General features: G+C 40.4%; 1 long non-coding RNA gene across 1 annotated transcript; it reads right to left on the bottom strand.

Moving 5' to 3' along the window:
- Nucleotides 1-307: 307 nt before the first annotated feature.
- On the bottom strand, nucleotides 308-16001 carry LOC124721747. The gene is made up of 3 exons (XR_007006385.1): nucleotides 15869-16001; nucleotides 15546-15667; nucleotides 308-1634 (listed from the first exon to the last, which is right to left on the bottom strand). It is a non-coding gene; the product is annotated as an uncharacterized LOC124721747 (long non-coding RNA).
- Between the last annotated feature and the right edge of the window lie 990 nt (nucleotides 16002-16991).

Here is a 16991-nt window from a genome sequence, read left to right as displayed (position 1 = left end):
AATCTTTGTATCTATATTGTAATGTAGTGGACTAATATTTTATATGTAGAAGTTTCACTCAAACTCCTCCAGGAGCAAACCAAAGAACCTACCATTGTGCTGAAGAGTATTTTCATACGGTATAACACCTATAATTCACAAAAGTGGCCTGAGCACATCAGTGATGTTAGGGTAACTTGCCAGTTTCACGTCTTAATTCACTTCATGACCATTTGCACAACCAAGCACATGGCTAATATGGCTCCTGACACACCCACACGTGAGAAACATGTAACAGTTATTTGATTCAGTGCAAAAAAAGACCAAATCATAAACATATAATTTAATGCACTTAGACATATTTCTTCATATACAGTGTTAACAATGCTACATAAATTTGAATACAAAATTTATATTTGTCAATTTAATGAACTATAATGTACTGTGGACTATTATTGTCATAGGTCAAGCATTACTGCAAGAATATGAAAAAGTGCTGGTGGTTCCAAGAAAATAAATCTTTCTCTTCAACAGACAACCATTTCTGAATATGTCCGAATTCTAACATGAAAATGACCGAGTTAAAAACAAAATAAATAGCAACAACATTATAGCTTTCTTAGCTATATAATAATAATATCAGAACATGAGGAATGCTTGCAGACTTGCAGAATAATTTTTAATGTAACTTCACTCACAGCAGATGCTGCTCCCTTTGTAAGTACTCCTATTAGTGCCTAAAACTTCTACAACTTTTGCATTCTTTTTTCTTGCACATATAAATTTTCAAAGGACTCTCTTCAGAGTGTATACACTTTGTAAAGCTAGTTACACATTAACTGCATTGCATTTTCACACCAGAAGTATTACAAGAAATGCACCAAAGCCACGAAAACCGTGAACAGAAAAAAAGTTGGTGTGAATAAACTTTGCCAAACTGATCATGTGAATATGTTTCCATCTATTACAATACAGTTTCAAACACTAATATATATCACTTGAAACATTAAACAGAAAGTAATTTATTAACAACAGTTAGTTTACACAGTGCTTTCGTACACAATGACAAACAACGAAAAGACAATTCAATTCCTCTTAGTAAGACATTAGTAGCATATCATTGGGAGCAGAAAGGGGAAGTGAACTGTCATAATTTGCCAATAATATAGATTTTTGTCAGTCAAAAGCTCAACACGCATAAAATTAAGACTCACTTTGTGTGTATTAACACATTATAGAATGTATCTGTGCATGACTAATGCAATAAATTACACAAACACAATATTTTTATCACTGTTTCTTATTTCTTACCATGGACCATTATACAATACTATGATGTACAAAAACTCTTTCCAAAAATATTTTTCGGTAAATGAACACTGTCACTTTCTGGTAAATTAAATATATTATCACAGCACTTACATTATCTTACATTAGATCAATTATGGCTAAGTGATGATGTTTCTCCATCAGTTTTGGGAACTTGTGCTTCCAGCTGAGACATCCTGTTCCTCAGGTCTGAGTTATCTTCCTTCAACGATCTATTTTCAGCTGTCAGTGTCTCCACAGTAGCCAAAGCTGCCTGCAGTTCGTTTTTTAATGCTTCAATTTCGGTGGATTCAGGGGACACAATTCTCATCTTGTTTTTTATGTAACTATACACAGTTAAGAAAACTAACTTTCATTGTGAGCCTAAACTTTATGAAACAAAATCCAATATTCATTTGATATAATAAAACAGAATGCTGGATAAGAGTGAGCAATTAAAATATATTAATGTAGTAGTATTTTCGTGTGAGGTGTTTTGGTGCAATTTGCATTTCAAAGCACGAACTATGTGATTTTGTCCTCCTATGAAACTTTGTAATAATGTAAGTCATTTCTCACAATACACAACTGTCTGTTTACATGTCACAGAAAACACATTTTGATTCTGTAAATTATTTACAGTAATTTAGGTATCACAGCAAGTAGAACAATGGTACAGGCTCCCCATGAAGGGATGTTGTCAGTACACATTAGTGTTGGTCTTCACATTCAGAGATTTATTAAACATAAGTTCTAAGAAGTTGGAAACCAATACACAAAAGTTAATAGGGTACAATATAAAAAAACAAAATATAAAATGTAAATGGATACATAAAAAATCTACTCACCAAGCAACGGCAGGGGATTTGAAAACCTGAGAGCTTAAAGGTTGAGGACAGTGTAATATCCAAGACATAGATTACTACTAAAACATCATGCATGATTAATAAGAATGAAAAGCAGAGCACATTGTAATTAACAGAGGTGGGAAGAGCAACGGCGTAAAATAGACAGGTCAGAAAATGAAAGATGTAGAAAACTAAAATGGAGTGAAGAAAGGAGTACTTACTGTGAAGAAATGCTAAGACAGAAGGAATTAATATAAATTAAGGCCAGGTGGGTGGCAAAAACAGAGGACATGTCGTAGTGCTAGCTCCCACCTGTGGAGCTCTGAGAAACTGGTCTCTGTGGTGAAAAAGGCCCCGAGGCCATGATTGTCATATTGTACAGCATGCTATGCAACAGGATATTGGTTGGTTGGTTGGTTTAAAAGAGGGGGGAAGGGACCAAACAGCTAGGTCATCAGTCCCTTGTTCTGAGTAAAACAATGCCACAAGGGTGAGAATAAAACAAGCAAGACTGACAACACAAAATGGAGAGAAAGGAAAAACCCCAAGAACAACGGAAGGGCAACAAACACTTAAATGGAAAAAAGGGGAGAAGAAAACCACAGAAGTGCAAGAAAAAGGTAGAAGAGATTAAAACAACAAAGCAGGTTACCATGGCAGGCCGACCGCGAGAATAAAAAAGGAGAAGCCAGCCACTCTGCAACACATTAAAACCTCCACCCTAAAAGCACCAGTAAGGAGGACACAGGGGGGCAAAAGACATGTGCTAAAATTTAGATCAAATGATAAAACCCACCCTCACGAATAAAACATAAAACTAAATCAGCATGTTCTGCAATCGTGTTTACGTCGATAGATAACACGCCATTTATGTTAACACCAGGAACACCTGTTGGGGTCTGGTACCCAGAAACTCGTTTGATCTTTGCCCAGACTTGGGAAGGTGATGTATGGCACCCAATGGTCGACATATAACTCTCCCAACACTACTGTTTCCACATTTAGATAAGCTGGCCAACTCGGGCACAGAGCTGTTTAAAGGCTATGAGGTGCTCCAGGGAATGGTGCTGCTTATGCCGCTGTAGATCTCGCCGACGCTCCTTAATTGCCTCAGTGGCATCCGGCTACCACCAAGGGACTGCCTTTCGCCGGGGGCACCCTAAGGAATGAGGGATCGCGTTTTCTGCTGCAGAAACGATCATTGTAGTTACCTGCTCAACCACCACATCAATGTTATCACATGGGGGAGATTCAACGGTGACAGCAGAGGTGAAAATTTCCCAGTCCACCTTGTTTAAAGCCCATCTGGGCAGATGTCTGTGGGCCTGACGCCAGGGCAGCAACAGGAAGATGGGGAAGTGGTCACTACCACACAGGTCGTCATGTGCTTTCCAGTGGATGGATGGGAGAAGGCCAAGACTGCAAACCGAGAGAGAGATCAATGGCCAAATATGTGCCATGTACCACACTGAAATGTGTGGCGGCCCCAGTATTTAAGAGGCAGAGGTCGAGTTGTGACAGTTAATTTTCGACATCTCTGCCTTGGCCAGTAAGAATTGTGCCACCCCACAAGGGGTTAGGAATGTTAAAATCTCCGAAAAGTAGGAAAGGTTTAGGGAGTTGATCAATCAGTGCAGCCAATGCGTTCAGGGGTACTGCACCATCTGGAGGAAGATATACATTGCAGACAGTTATTTCCTGCGACATCCTTATCCTGACAGCCACAGCTTCAAGAGGGGTTTGAGGGGGCACAGGTTCACTGCATACTGGGTTCAGGACATAGACACAAACTCCACCTGACGCTCTATTGTAGTTGCTACGGTTCCTGAAATATCCCTTATAGCCATGGACGGCAGGGGTCCGCATTGCCGGGAACCAGGTTTCCTGGAGGGCAATGCAGAAAGCAGGTGTAAAGCTTAACGGTTGCCATAGCTCAGCCAGGTGATGCAAAAAAACCACAATTCCACTGGAGGATGACGTTATCATGAGTCTGGGAAGGCATGAAGCGCACAAGGAGGCAGGTTATGCCTCAGGGTCACCTGCTACTTCCTTTTGAGTATTTGTAGACATTTCTATGGTGGATGATGCATCAGTGAGATCCAGATCCACAGGTGATGCTAAGATCTCCACTGCATTCTCAGATGCAGAATTGATAGGGAGTGCTGGTGTTGGGGCCACCAGAGGGTCCTGTTTATTAGCAGACCACTTCTTAGTTTGCTTGCTCTCTCGCTTCTCTTAAGGGGTTTGCTGGGAAGATTTCACTGAAGCAGCTTCAGGCATGGAGGAAGACCGTGAAGCTCTTCATCCAGCAGCTTTTGACTCCTTTAGCCACTGGTGAGTGTCTGCCATGGCATTAGTGGAGACGGAAGAGAGGGCCCCAAAGGACCCCTTCCGCATGGGAGGAGCTGGAGGAGGCTGTTGCTTCTCTGGCAGGGGGGAGGGGACCAATGTCCCCTGTGTTTGGGGGGGGGGGGGGGGGGGGGGCTTGCTCCCAAAGTAGGTGCTTTGGGAGCAACGGAGGAAGATTTGCCCTCTACCATCAAGGTGGCAGATGTATTCTGGTGGCCCGGAGTACCTACCGTTTGTGGCACAGAGTGAGGAGCCACTGGCACTTGGGACGGTGATGGTGACGTAGCTGCAGCATGTCGACATCAACCAAATGGGGTGTAATTTTTCGAATTTACGTTTAGCCTCTGTGTAAGTCATGCTGTCCAGGGTCTTGTACTCCATAATTTTCCACTCATTTTGGAGTACTGGGCAGTCTGGCGAGCAGGGGGAGTGGTGCTCTCCACAGTTGACGCAAATGGGAGGTGGCACACATGGAGTATCTAAGTGCAGTGGACGTCCGCAGTCTCAACATGTGGCACTGGAAGTGCAACGGGAAGACATGTCCAAACTTCCAGCACTTAAAATACCGCATAGGGGGAGGGACGTATGGTTTAACGTCACACTGGTAAACCATCACCTTCACCTTTTCAGGCAATGAATCACCCTCAAAGGCCAAGATGAAGGCACTGGTAGCAACCCTGTTGTCTTTGGGTCCCCTGTAAACGCACCGGATAAAATGAACACCCCACTGTTCTAAATTGGTGCGGAGCTCGTCGTAAGACTGCAAGAGGAGGACACAATGGAAAATAATCCCCTGGACCATGTTGAGGCTTTTATGGGGAGTGACGGGAACAGGAAGATCACCCAGCTTGTCACAGGCAAGTAACGCTCGAGATTGGGCTGGGGATGCTGTCTGAATCAAGACTGCGCTGTTTCGCATCTTGGACAGTGCTGTCACTTCTCTAAACTTGTCCTCAAGGCGTGCAATGAAAAATTGAGCTTCATCGGTAGAAAAGAGTCCCCATTGGTTCTGCTAAAGACTAAAAACCGAGGCGAATAGGGTTCTCTCCATTCTGTAGCTCTACGTTCCTCCCAAGGTGCAGTGAGGGAGGGAAATGATTTAGGGTCATACCTGCTGGCATTGTATTCCATCTTGCCTTTCTTAGAGACTGCTAGTGCCATACGGTCACCAGCAAGAGATGACTTAGTCTGCTTCATTGCGGGTCATCCACCCTGATGCCACCCACTCCGATCAGGGGCTCTCACCATGGGCGCCACCCAGCCACAGCAAACGCCAATTTGCATGGTGGCCGTTGCCAGGAGTCCTGATGCCCCAGGAAGACAGGCATCTACTCCTTGGCATACATGGGAAGTTTACAGCTCAGACATTAGCAGTGTGATCCCTGTGTTGTCAAGGGGCTACCACTAAATGGGTACATGACGGCTCCACCACAACGGACTGGCTACCGTACTGGATATTGTGTGCAGAGGAATCCAGTATTCTCACGGGGGCGAAAGAGGACAGGAGACAACGGAAGATGACATACCCCTGAAAGTGTCCTCACCCAAATACATGAATTGCAGGTGGAGAAGCAAAGCCATGACAGGAGATCAAATCTAAGGGCACTCGAGCATCACGTAAGGCATCCTTCCCCATGTGGCCCGCACTTTTGTAGAATTTTGAAGGTGGCAGGTCAAACCATAGAATGGGACCTGAACTCATAGGGCTGAAAAGTGAGAGACTCCTTTTAGTTGCCTCTTACGACAGGCAGGAATAACTCGTGCCTATTCTAACCCCCAGACCCGCAGGGGGGACAGGATATTGTGTGTTGCTGGTATACGCCTTCTGCCTATTACCATTCATCCTGACTGATAACTTCATGGTAGTCACGCCGATGTAAAAGGCCGAACAGTGTTTACATAACAGCTGGCATACGATGTGTCGTTTCATTTCACAGGTTGTTCTCCCTTTGACAGCATATGTTTTGTCAGTTACAGGGGTGGAATAGGTGGTGATACGGGGATGTATAGGGAAAGTCTTGCAGCGGGGACTGTCACGAGTAGGAGCCATAGGGCTGGAGAATTGGTGCATCTACCTCTACATTGCTGCCCTGCAAATCACACTTAAGTACCTGGCAGAGCGTTCATCGAACCACCTTGACAATTCTCCATTATTCCAACCTTGTATAGCACGCAGAAGGTACAAACACCTATATCTTTCTGTACGAGCTCTGATTTCCCTTATTTTATTATGGTGATCATTTCTCCCTATGTAGGTTAGCATCAACAAAGTATTTCCACATTCTGTGGAGAAAGTTGGTGATTGGAATTTCATGAGATGACCCTACAGCAACGAAAAATGCCTTTGTTTTAATGACACCCATCCCAAATCCTGTATCATTTCAGTGACACTCTCTCTCCTATTTCGCGATAATACACAACATGCTGCCCTTCTTTGAACTTTTTTGATGTACTCCATCAGTCCTATCTGGTAAGGATACCACACAGCACAGCAGTATTCTAAAAGAGGACAGACAAGCACATTGTAGGCAGTCTCCTTAGTAGACTTGTTACATTTTCTACATGTCCTCCCAATAAAATGCAGTCTTTGGTTAACCTTCCCTACAACATTTTCTGTGTGTTCCTTCCAATTTAAGTTGTTTGTAATTTTAATTCCTAGATATTTAGTTGAATTTATGGTGTTTAAATTTGACTGATTTATTGTGTAACCACAGTTTAATGGATTCCTTGTAACACTCATGTGGATGACCTCCCACTTTTCATTGTTTAGGGTCAATTGCCAATTTTTGCACTATACAAATATCTTTTCTAAAATGTTTTGCAATTTGTTTTGATCGTCTTATGACTTTATTAGTCGATAAACGACAGCGGCACCTGCAAACAACCTAAGATGGCTGCTCAGATTTTCTCCCAAATCGTTTTTATAGACAAGGAACAGCAAAGGGCCTATAACATTACCTTGGGGAACGCCAGAAATAACTTCTGTTTTACTCGATGACTCTCCATCAATTACTATGAACTGTGAGCTCTCTGACAGGAAACAGAAATACAGAATCAATCTGAAATCCCTTGTCAATAGCACTCAGCACTTCATGCGAATAAAGAGCTAGCTGTGTTTCACAAGAATGATGTTTTCTAAATCCATGTTGACTGTGTGTCAATAGACTGTTTTCTTTGAGGTAATTCATAATGTTCAAACACAATATATGTCCCAAAAGCCTGCTGTCTATCGACGTTAATGATATGGGCCTTACCACCACCATCTTTCTTGAACCTTGGTGTGACCTTTGCAACTTTCCAGTCTTTGGGTATGGATCTTTCTTCGAGTGAACAGCTGTATATGATTGTTAAGTAGAGAGCAATTGCATCAGCATACTCTGAAAGGAACCTAATTGGTATACAGTCTGGACAAGAAGACTTGCTTTTATTAAGAGATTTAAGTTGCTTCACTACTCCAAGTATATCTATTTCTATTTTACTCATATTGGCAGCTCTTCTTCATTCAAATTCTGGAATATTTACTTCTTCGTCTTTTGTGAAGGCTGTGATTAGTAACTCTGCTTTGGCAGCACTTTCTTCAATAGTATCTCCATTCTTATCGTGCAGAGAAGGCATTCATTGTGTCTTGCCGCTAGCATACTTCACACATGATCAGAATCTCTGGATTTTCTGCTAGGTTTCGAGACAAAGTTTCATTGTGGAAACTATTATAAGCATCTCCCACTGAAGTCCACGCTAAATTTCAAGCTTCTGTAAAGGATCGGCAATCTTTAAGATTTTGCATTTGTTTAAATTTGGCATGCTTTTTTTCATTGTTTCTGGAACAGTGTCCTGACCCGTTTTGTGTATCAAGGAGGATCTGCTCTGTCATTTGTTAATTTATTTGGTATAAATCTCTCAATTTCTGCTGATACTATTTCTTTGAATTCAAGCCACCTCTGGTCTACACATATATTGTTAATTTGGAAGGAGTGGCAATTGTCTCTCAGGAAGACGTCAAGTGAATTTTTATCTGCTTTTTTTGAATAGGCATATTTTTCATTTATCTTTGGAGGATTTGGGGTTACAATATTCAATCTTGCTATGACAACCTGTGTTCACTAATCACTGTAACCGTTTCGATGCTCATTATTAACTCAGGATTATTTGTTGCCGAGAGGTCAAGTGTGTGTTCACAACAGTTTATTATTCGCGTGGGCTCATGAACCAATTGCTCGAAATAATTTTCAGAGAATGCATTTAGCACAATTTTGGATGATGTTTTATGAGTACTTCTAGAATTAAAAATGTATTTTCGCCAATACATCAAGGGTAAATTAAAGTCACCACCAACTATAATGGTATGAGTCGGGTATGGGTTTGAAATCAATTATAGTTGGTGGTGACTGTAACTTACCTTCAATGTGTTGGTGAAAATACACTGTTTAATTCCAGAGGTATGCATAAAACATCATCCAATATTGTGTTAAACACATTTTCCGAAAATTATTTCGAGCAGTTAGTTCGTGAGCCCATGCGAATAGTAAATGGTTGTAAAAACACACTTGACCTCTTAGAAACAAATAATCCTGGGTTAGTACTGAGCAGAAGGAGCATAGGGCCTGACCAGGATATTGCAGATATTGGAAGGGCAACAAGAAGATATTCTAGGTGTGATGGGAATAATCTGACAGAATGGATCTCACTCCAGGGCATGGTTTTAGGAAGTCATGGCCTTGTCGACACAGTTGTTGGGATAATTATGCCCAGTGAAGGCTGAGGTGAGAGTGGTGGTGTATTGCTGTAAAGATTCTGTATCTGAACAAACAGGTTTGCCTCGAATGCCAAGGCTGTATGGGAGGAAACGTTTGACATGGAAAGGATGGCAACTGTCAAAATGTAGGTATTGTTATTTGCTAGTAGGTTTAATGTGGATGGAAGTATATAGCTGGCCTTTGGTGAGGATGAGGTCAATATCAAGAAGAATAACATGGGTTTGGAATAGGACCATGTGAAATTTAATTGGGAGAAGGTATTAAGAGATTCCAGGAATTTTAATAGGTCAGCCTCGTCATGAGTCCATATGGCAAAAATGTCATCGATGTATCTAAACCAAACCAGGGGCAGAAGGCTTATGAATCCCATGAAAGCCCCCTCCAAGCCACCCATGAAAAGGTTGGCACAGGAAAGAGCCATCTGGGTTCCCATGGCCGTAATCCTGATCTATTTGTGTATCTGCCTCTCAAAGGTGAACTGTAAAATTTATTAAGGTGACTAGGAAGGCTGTCATAGTTGTGGAATCAAGTGGGCAATGACTGAGGAAATGTTCAGTAGCAGACAGACCATGTGCATGGTGAATGTTGCTATAGAGGGAGCTGGCTTCAATGGTGACAATAAAGGTGTGTGGTGGGAGTGGGACAGGCACACATTTCAGTCAATCTAGGAAATGGTTGGTATCATTAATATAGGAGGGAAGCCTTTGTATTATGGGTTTCAGGTATTGATTAACTAACACAGACATACATTCAGTGGGTGCTTTGAAGCCAGCAACTATAGGATGGCCAGGGTGATTGGGTTTCTGGCTCTTAGGAAGAAGGTAAAAGGTGGAGGTGGGTGGTTTAGTTGGGTTAAGAAGTTCTATGGCTTGAGGTGTCAATCCTTGTGATGGGCCTGAGGTTTGGAGGGACTGCAGGTCAGTTTGAATCAGAAGGATAGGATACTGATTGCAGTTGCCGTATGTAGAGGTGTCAGACAGCTGGTGTAGGCCTTCAATACATACTCATATCGGTGAAGTGCCACAGTGGTCCACCCTATAGTTGCTGGCTTCAAAGCACCCACTGAATGTTTATCCAGTCCTGGTACTGCTGATCCCGCCAAAAAACGACTTCGGAGCACACCACCCATCACCCAGTATCATCCTTGTCTTGAATGTATTAATCAGCAACTTCGACAAAGGCACGACTTCCTAAAATCATACCCTGACACGAGATCCATTCTGTCTGAGATTTTTCCCACCACACCTAGACTATCTTTTTGTTGCCCTTCCAATATCCGCAATAACCTTAAAAAACCCTATGCTGCTCCTGCACCCATCTCCCTTCCCTATGACTCCTACCCATGAGCATCTCTACTGCAAGACTTGTCCTACGCATCCTCCTACCACCATCTATTACAACCCTGTGACTGGCAAAACATTTAATATCAAAGGGAGAACCATCTGTGAAATGACATGTCATATACCAACTGTTATGTAAACACTGTTCAGCCTTTTACACCGGCGTAACCCAGTTGTCACTCAGGATAAATGGGCATAGGCAGAGGGTGTATAAGAGCACAACACACAATACTCTGTTGCAGAGCATTCTGTACAACATGAAGTCATGACCTCGGTTCCTGATTCACCACACGTGCCATCTGGATTCATCCACCATGCACCAGTTTCTCAAAACTCTGCAGGTGGGAACTAGCCCTACAACACGTCCTCTGTTCTTGCCACCCACCTGGCCTTAATTTACATTAATTCCTTCCGTCTCACCAGTTTTTTCACAGTAACTACTCCTTTCTTCACACTATTTTAGTTTTCTACCTCTTTCATTTTCTGATCTTTCCAACTCTGGCCGTCCCCGCTCCCAAATCTGTTACATATTATGCATCTTGCTTCTCACTCTTATTAATCATGCACGATGTTTCAGTACTAATTTCTGTCTTGCATATTACCCTGTCTTCCACCTTTAAGCTCTCAGGTTTTCAGATCTCATCAGGTGCAGTCCCCAACAATCAGCCTTTTCTTCTCATCCTGACTGGTAAGTTTCCCCTGACCCAGGTTCTCGATAACTTTTCTGAACTGTACCCCTTCCCCTAAACCTCTCCAGTCCTGTTCCTTCACCCCCCCCCCCCTCTCTCTCTCTCTCTCTCTCTCTCTCTCTCTCTCTCTCTCTCTCTCTCTCTCTCTCTCTCTCTCTGTGTGTGTGTGTGTGTGTGTGTGTGTGTGTGTGTGTGTGTGTGTGTGTGTGTGTGCGCGCTTCTCCTGCCGCAGCTTGGTGAGTAGATTTTGAAGTATCCATTTACATTTTATTGTCAATAACTTATTATTTTCACTGTTAAAAGACAAAATATGATTTCTGATTTTCAAACAGCTGGTGGTAATAAACTAAGCTCAACATATCAGTTTGACTAAGATCACAGTACAAATTGGATACTAATATCTACAGACTAGCTTCCTATTACACACACACACACACACACACACACACACACACACACACACACACACAAAATGCCTCAAAATAACCTAACCATTGCCATTTTAACACTGAGTACTACATTTTATTGATGTGCTATTGCTTGATAAGGGGACAAACATTTTCAGTGTGTGATTTTATAGTAAAGTTTTAAACACGGCTGCTTATTTCAGTGACCGTCTATAAATGAAAATTGAAACAAATGAGCCCTCGGTCACAATATTTAGTCTTATTAAACAGGTTTCGATACTTCTAAGAGTGCCTTCATCAGAATTTAAACGTTTAATGTGGCATATAAAATAACTACAAATTTATGAGAAAAGAAATTTTTTTATATAAAAGTGTAAGTACTGACTAACAGTATAAGGCAGAGACAGTACTTACATGTTACGTATAAAACAAACAACAGGCCAAAAGGTATTTAGTCACAAAATATTTTTCAAAAGAATGCATTAAGGCGAGCCACTATGGGCTGCTCATACCTATACAGCCCATAGTGGCTCACCTTCATGCATTCTTCCCCATCTCTCCCTCTCCCTCTCTCACACACACACACACACACACACACACACACTATATATATATATATATATATATATATATATATATATATATATAAAATGGAAGGAAACATTCCACGTGGGAAAAATTATATATAAAAACAAAGATGGGGTGACTTACCGAACAAAAGCGCTGGCAGGTCGATAGACACACAAACAAACACAAACAAACACAAACAAACACAAACATACACACAAAATTCAAGCTTTCGCAACAAACTGTTGCCTCATCAGGAAAGAGGGAAGGAGAGGGGAAGACGAAAGGAAGTGGGTTTTAAGGGAGAGGGTAAGGAGTCATTCCAATCCCGGGAGCGGAAAGACTTACCTTAGGGGGAAAAAAGGACAGGTATACACTCGCACACACGCACATATCCATCCACACATACAGACACAAGCAGACATATGTCTGCTTGTGTCTGTATGTGTGGATCGATATGTGCGTGTGTGCGAGTGTATACCTGTCCTTTTTTCCCCCTAAGGTAAGTCTTTCCGCTCCCGGGATTGGAATGACTCCTTACCCTCTCCCTTAAAACCCACTTCCTTTCGTCTTCCCCTCTCCTTCCCTCTTTCCTGATGAGGCAACAGTTTGTTGCGAAAGCTTGAATTTTGTGTGTATGTTTGTGTTTGTTTGTGTGTCTATCGACCTGCCAGCGCTTTTGTTCGGTAAGTCACCCCATCTTTGTTTTTTTATATATATATATATATATATATATATATATATATATATATATATATATATATCACCACTGCAAGTCAAGGAAATATAACTATGAAAATCTAATAAGAGAAATAACTGAAATCAATTCGTACAAGCATTGCAAGGTTTCTTCAAATGGTTGCATAATTCAATAGATGAAACAGAAACACGTGACAATCATGAAACTATTGAAATTCCATAAATAATGCCACAAGAGATGTTTAAAAGTCATTCGAGGTAATGCAGAAAGGGAATAAGCTGGGTGATGGTGCTTTAATAGAAATTATTAAAGCTGGAGGCAAATTAACATGAAAGACTCATTGCAATTAGTTTACCAAATGTTTGTGAAATAAGACAATTACTCCACTGGGAAACAATGCTGTAATAATCAGTCTTCTTCACAAGAAAGGAGTCAGACAGAATACAAAAACTACAAAACTATCAGCCCCCTATTCAGCACAAATTCATTAAAATTATCACCAACTGCTTACATTGAAACGTTACATTTTAATCAAGCAAACGAACAAGCAGGCTTTACAAGTAGATATAACACAATTGAGCTACTTATGAATAAAATTATATAACAGAGCAATTGGTATTAATGACCACTCTGCCTAGAAATTCTTATATGTTAAGAAAACTTTGGAGTCGACTCGACACAGTCTGTTTCAACAGCTCTTGGTAGTTGAGGCACTGATTCAACTTGTGTTAGTATACTGAAATACATTGGCCCCAACAAAAAGGCTGCACAAACTTAACATTTAAAGCCTAGCAGCAATTTCAAAACTATCACTGTGGTGCTCCATCTTCTGCAACAATGTAAGTGAAGTGTCAACTAGATCTGCTAAACAGTTTTGTATACACAACTTTTTAAAGTCAAACTCATCCAAAGTTGGCACAGGTTTGTAAAGAATCTGCTCCATTTCCAGCAGTTATGAAATATGTTGTACAATTCTGGTATGCCGTGCTTTTTAGGGTCACTCACAGATGAAAACTCCAGCAATGTACACCACATGGTACTGGGTGATCAGCGATTACAGGTGTATGAAATTCTTGACGCAGTCTTATCAAAATGAAGATGATGATACAGGTTACGCAAAGAATTAACTGCAAGAAACCTTACACAGTGAAAGTTTAATTACCTTGCAGTAGGTAAAACAAATACACAAAGTTGAATATGATTAGGCAAGGATGGGGTAGGAAGTAGCCACGGCCTTTTCAATGGAACCATCCCAGCATTCATCTTAGCAACTTGGGGAAAACATGGAAAACCCAAGTGAGAATGTCCACACAGGGATTTGAACCCTACTACTCTTGAATACAAGTCTAGAGCCTTCATATTTATCATATATTGCCAACAACACCCATTCAGACCTTCACCTATACAAAAGCTAAGGTGCAAGGTTAATTCTAGGAATGTAACTGAAAACTTTAAGTTACAAGTCATGCTGGTTGCTTCATTTTTTAGAGTCTTTGGAAGGAGCCTAGTATGATCTAAGAACACGGTCACATCATATGGAACAAGTCACTAGGCAGAACACTGAGTGCACCGAGTTCCCTATTTTGTTAGTATTTCACAAGAACACAACTTAATGTTGTACAGTCAAATTATTGATTATAAATCAATCTGTCATTACCTGCACATGCTTTTTTTGCAGCGCAGTACCTTTAAGGTTTTTCAACAGAGGTGTCGCAGACAGTAGCTACATATCACTCACATCCAAAGAGGATTTCATATTTATTAGTCAGGAGGAGGGGTGCAGTACCTTGGATTCTTCCCTTGTTCAAAGTAAATTTGCAGCAGCTTCTAGTAGATAGAGAACAGCCAAAGAAGCTTTTAACCCTGTAAGTGACAAATGTTTTGTCCAGCATAACAATGACATTCATGTCTGTAGGTATTCTTTGGGAATAGCAATTTATTAGAATATGTACTTTTATCATAAGTATCGGGGTGGTAAGTATTAGTACCAATGAATCAGGAGCATAACAATTATATATGGTAATTCCAGCTGTTATCTATTTACCAGGGTTTGTTACAGGGTTAAGTGTCCACAAACTGCATTCAACTCGTACAAAATCAGGCACAGCACAAGCAACTGTTACATTCTTATTATACTTTAAGGACCAAAGTTATACTGAATAAAGAGAACATATAGATACACTGGCAGTCAAAATCTACAGAAAGCTACGACACAATCAGTAGAAAAGTAGTAAATTTACGACACCAGATTTTTTATTTTATCATTTTTTTTTTTTTTAATAAATGTCACAGTAATAATGCGGAAAGATAGAGCAGTTCACGTTTTGGAGCTAAATGTCCAAGACTATACGGTTTGAACACATGTGTAAACAGACTGCAGTTTAATGCTCTAAAAAGCTGGTAACTGCAACCCCTCCAGTAGACAATCGGGTCGTCCCAGTCTCCTTACTATCAACGAAGAGGATACAGAAAAATCTATGATAGTCTTACTGATACTACCTACCTTGCACTGGATTGTTGGATAGATCTACAAACACAGCGTGTTTAAAACTCTATCGCTAAAACCCAGTAAACAAAGATTAATTATTTCGTAGAAAAGGATACTCCAAAGGTTGAGCTGGACGTTCCTTTTCTTCGTAAAGTGATACGAGTATTCTCGTGAAAGTTTCCATGACACCGCCTTTCTCCAAATATTTTCGGAATTCTTCGCAATGTGTTTCCACTGACTACAAACAAAAACAATACAGATAAACAACATGTCAATTCAGAAACAATATTTGACAGTTAACGTAAAGCGGCCAAGTACGAGTTTGCTGATGAACGCAAACATGTCACGTTGTGCTCCGAAGTTAGCATGCACAGCTAACCGTGTACTAATGCAACTGCTAAAAATATCACTAATTACAAATTCCTGCATGCATTATTACTTTTCTTTTTCCACAGAGGAACTACGCAGGAATCAGGAATAAAGGAGCACTTGACATAATGAATCTCAAGTACTTGCAAATTATCGCCGCTGTTTTCTCAAGCACACACTTCATTTTATGGAATCATATTCTGTAACTTGCCATTTTTTGTCTGTTTTATAAAAGGTTTACACTACGTTTATCCTCCAATGAAATACCTAAACCCAATTTCTCAATTTACTTTCCCAGCTTAAAAACCAAATACAGCCAACGATAAATAAAGGTGGTCACGGATATTACACTCTGCATGTAGAATCTGTACGTTTTGTTTAATTTTAATTATTCTTTTTTTAGCAATTGAAATCTTACATCCGTGGATCATATCTCAGTAATTACTTGATTTTATTTGTTAAACAGGAACTCTATCACATACACATGTGTGATTGTAATTTCGATGTACAATATTTTAACATTTCAGGCCGACTCTCACTGGACGGTTGCGGAGCAGCATGAACATCACCATCAATAGTCAAATGTTGTTCACATTTAAGGTCAATACAACGTCACTTCACTCAACTCAGTAATTTTAATATTATTACTAGTTTATTGCTAGATCTGCGTCATTTACGTCATGGCTGAATAGATTGCTTCAAAATTACATACATATATGTTATTTACACACACACTCATATATATATATATATATATATATATATATATATATATATATATATATATAAGAAAAATATTCAGTATATTTGCTAATACGAGAATAAAGATTAACAGTATTATTTTGTCCATTCACTTTGGTCACTATTGAAGAATTCTCAAATGGAATATAATGGGTGCTCTTTCAGGTCCTTTGCAATTTTCCTTTTGAATGGTCCTGGTGGCTTCTCGGGACAATGAGCTGAACATTTTTAAAGCAACCATTGCAAAACTATCTTGTGTTCCAGACAGTCGACAGCTTGCTATATCGTGTTCCTCTTGTTGCAGGTGTCATTATAGTAAAAGTGAGATGATACAAAAAACTTGAATATAGTATCAGAATAAAGGAACCAGCAATGACAAAGTTTATTAATACCCACATCAACCTTCATAACGGATTTTCTCCATAAAGTTTGCATGGAAAACTGCTGAAAAT

The sequence above is a fragment of the Schistocerca piceifrons genome, chromosome X, assembly GCF_021461385.2.
Source record: "Schistocerca piceifrons isolate TAMUIC-IGC-003096 chromosome X, iqSchPice1.1, whole genome shotgun sequence".
Classification (NCBI taxonomy): domain Eukaryota; kingdom Metazoa; phylum Arthropoda; class Insecta; order Orthoptera; family Acrididae; genus Schistocerca; species Schistocerca piceifrons.
The sequence above is the reverse complement of the archived record's forward strand: the minus strand, read 5'-3'. Positions and strand labels throughout refer to the sequence as shown.